The sequence below is a fragment of the Suricata suricatta genome, chromosome 10 (assembly GCF_006229205.1).
Source record: "Suricata suricatta isolate VVHF042 chromosome 10, meerkat_22Aug2017_6uvM2_HiC, whole genome shotgun sequence".
NCBI lineage: Eukaryota > Metazoa > Chordata > Mammalia > Carnivora > Herpestidae > Suricata > Suricata suricatta.
Window position 1 is genome coordinate 26,613,116 of NC_043709.1, and position 3,772 is coordinate 26,616,887.

Genomic DNA, 3,772 nt, shown 5'->3' on the forward strand with positions numbered 1-3,772 from the left:
ATGTCTTATCTCCTGCCTTACCCTAAGCTCCTAGCTCCTGTTCTAAATCCTTCTGTTTAGTATGAGCTCAGTAAACATTTGTTGAATAAATGAAACACAAGCAAACCCTCACATGCCCAGAGTCGTCATTTGTCCTTTCCGGATATGAGCTCCTGCAGAATGTGTAGTCCGGTGATAGCAAGCTGCTCACTGTTCTTTAAATGTACCTTGCCCTTCGCATCTCCACACCTTGGCTCAGGTGGCTCCCATCTGCCTGCCTATCTCCACTCTGCCTGGCAAACCCACATGCATCTCTAAATTCCAGCTTAGACTCTCTTTCTGCAAAAGTCTGTTCTGATCCGTTCAGGAAGAACCCTCCCCCTCCCTCCCTCTTCTACCCCCACCTTGTCTTTTTATGTCTTTTTAAATGAAATAATATTTCATTTAAGGCTCATGCTGTGTCTTATATATTATAGAACCTAGTCACCTCACATTACAGTTGACACAGAGCAGGTATTCAAATAAACTTCTTAAAGGAATAGATACCCTGATCTATAGAAAGATATACAGACAGTCGTCAAATGAATGTGTTTTCCCATTCTAAGCCATAAATAAATAATCACATGCATTCACAATAGCAAAGTGCAGTATGAATCCCACTCCCCCATTAGAGGTAGTTAAATTACTCTATCCATTTCTACCTTACCCTGGATACCTTCTGACATAAAGCATCCCTTCGGGAGCACATAGGCCAGGTTTTGGAGTTCAGTTTGTACCTATGGAGCAGAGGGAAGACAACTGGTTGGCACGGGGTTTGAGCCTTGACCTCGGCTTTGCTGCCTTGGTGTTCAAAACCCAGTGATGCTCTTTCTGAAAAGGTGAGCATGCTCCCGGAAGGGCATAACAGAACCTTTGTGGAAATGACCCTTTTATGTTTATAAGAAGAAACCCTGGGCTAATAAAAATATCAAGAACCACAGTGGTAATGATATGAAGACCTAGGAAAACAATAAGAAAGAACATCCGTGTGTAGTAATGCGAAGAGACATGAACTGGTAGAGAACCTGTCCCTGCATCACCCATGCCTGGCAGCGGATTAGATTTTTGGGTGCTCTCTGAAGAACCCCATGTCTGTGGCAGCCAAGCCTGTTAGCGTCATTGGATTAATGCCATGAATGCAATGGTGGTAATGAATTCAGGATGGCTTTGAATTTAGGTCTCATGGTAAGAGGGGTGTTGGTGATTCTCATGGTAAGAGTTGTGTTATTACAAATAGAATTGCTTTCTGTGAAAAAATGCCATGCGTGCAGGAGCATTGTGTCTAGTTCTGGACTGATTATTTCCTGGAAACAATTACTGTAATCAATTCAGAATTTTTTATTTCCCTCCCCCAAACAAAATGGTGTGTGTGTAGGGTAGTGGCATCCTATGTGGAAGGGAGTGGAGAGAAGGTTTTGAAACCTAATTTCCTCAGAGGGAGATTAAGCTAGGAGATGGACTAAATAAATGCAGAAATGTTTGGGGTGTGGCTGGCAGCCCGCTGTCTCTGTGTAAATACTGTATAACTTATGCTGCTTTTATTTGTTTGGAACAGCACAACTAAACAGACATCCTTGAGAAATGCATTTTTCTTTTTTGTTTGCTTGTGTGATGCTTGGCTATTTCGGTTATTCGCTTCAGGATAAAATTCTGGACCCAGGAGGTTGTGTAACTGGGTATCTGACCCAGACTTTGCAGCCCTCTTGGGTTTGCTGACCTCCCCCCCACCCCTCCCCTCTCCACCCCACACGGCATTCAGAAACCCAGACACAACCACACTAACCCTGAGTTGCGTTGCCCCAGGCCAGTCATATCTGAAGGGACTAGTCCCATAGCTGCTGGGATAATCTTGTCTCTTTTCTGGTACCAGAATATCTCCTTATTCTATCATCCCCTGAAGATCCAAAGGTCCGTGGTGTGGGCTGGGACAGCAACAATTTAGAGAATCCAGAGAATTCTCCCCCCACTGCTCAGCAGGCCACACACCCATGCGCCAACAGTCAACAATGAGCTTACTCGTACACGTTGATACCAGAAGAGTTTCTGGCTGGTGGAAATGTGTCCCCAGCCCCCACACTGTGGGCCTCAAATGCATACACGTGGTAAAGAATAGATTGGTCTTGGTAAATACTTTATTCTAATTTAAAATCAGCTGGCACTTATTGGCCACCTAAGTATTTTAACATCATTATCATATAGATTTTTCCCAAACAACCCTGTGAAGTAGAATTTACTGCTCTCATTCTAGAGCCAAGAAAGCTGAGGCTTATAGGGAGAGATAAACAACTCACTTAAGGTTGCATTGCTAGTGAACACAGAGCCAAAATTCAAAGTTCAAATATGCAAGTTGGACTTGTCAATGGGAAGAAGAGAAAGACACTACAAATCATGTTAGAGCACTAAGTTTGCTTATTTATTTATTTGGTTGAATTGATATAATGATGGTTACTTTGGGTAGAAGAAGAAATAGAGAGGGTTGAATGGAAGGTCCTTGAAAGACAGGACCATGTCCTAAATCCTGGAATCTGCACATGGGATTTTATTTGGATAAAGTCTTTGCAGATGTAATTAAATGAAAGACCTTGAGATAAGATTGTTCTGGATTATCCAGGTAGGCCCTAAATGCACCGACATGTGTACTAACAAGAGATGGGGTGTGAACAGACATAGGGAGGAAAGAAGATTATCTGAAGACAGAGGCAGAGATTAAAGTGGTGCAGCTCCAGCCAAGGAGCACCTGGATGAAGGAACAAGGAAAAGTCCTTCCCTTGAACCTTTGGAAGGAACCCAGCTCTGCCAGTTCCTTGGATTCCTGACCTCTGTAACTGTGAAAGCATACATTTCTGTTGTTTTAAGCCTTTTGGGTAGTGGTGATTCATTAAAGAGGCCATGGGAGACTAATAAAGGGGGTAGTGTAGTGAGTGGCAAGGACATTGGACTTAAAACTAGATTCCCAACTCTGACCTTCATTATGTTTGACCTTAGCATGTGGCCCTCTGGGGCCTCAGTTTCCTTATGTGGAAAACACCTATGGTGAGACCCTTTCTGTGTCTGGTGATCCATGAATCAGGATTGAGAAGCACTGTTCTCAATTTCATGCCAATGGCCAGTGGGTGGGAGCACTAATTAATTATACGGTGACCTTTATCTGGGCAGAAATGTTTGAAGATGAATAATTCAGGCTCCTCCTTTAGAAATATGACTAATACATTGTTTGGTTTTTGTGTAGTGGGCTTAAACCAAGAACTGTTGGCTTCTAACTCCTGGGTGTAAATTTTAAAGGAAGATAATGAAAAATACTAGAGATTATGGGAGCTAGCAGCTGCCCTATGGTGATATGTGTGTCTTAATGGTGTAAAAACCTAATTGAAGGTATTATATTTTGGACAAGGAATAATCTAATTCTTCCTCCTGCTAAGAATGTTGCCCATTCAATATGGTTTCTTATCAGGCAAGTTAATCAGGCCTCATTCCTCAGATGTGCTAGTCCTTGCCTGATAGTAAAATTCATGGTAAATAACCTTTTCCAGCAGGTGGTTGTCCAGCAATTGTGTGACTAGAAAGGGTAGGTATTATATTTTAAGAACCACAGTGTTTTACTCTATGCAAGAGACACAGTGCAATTTGGAATGCTTGCCTAAAACTATGGGTTTATTATATGAGAGGAGCAAATTAAGAATCAGCAACAATCTTTTAAAAAATCCCCTTTTATTTTTATTTTTTCTTATTTTTAAAATTTTATTTTTAAAGAGAG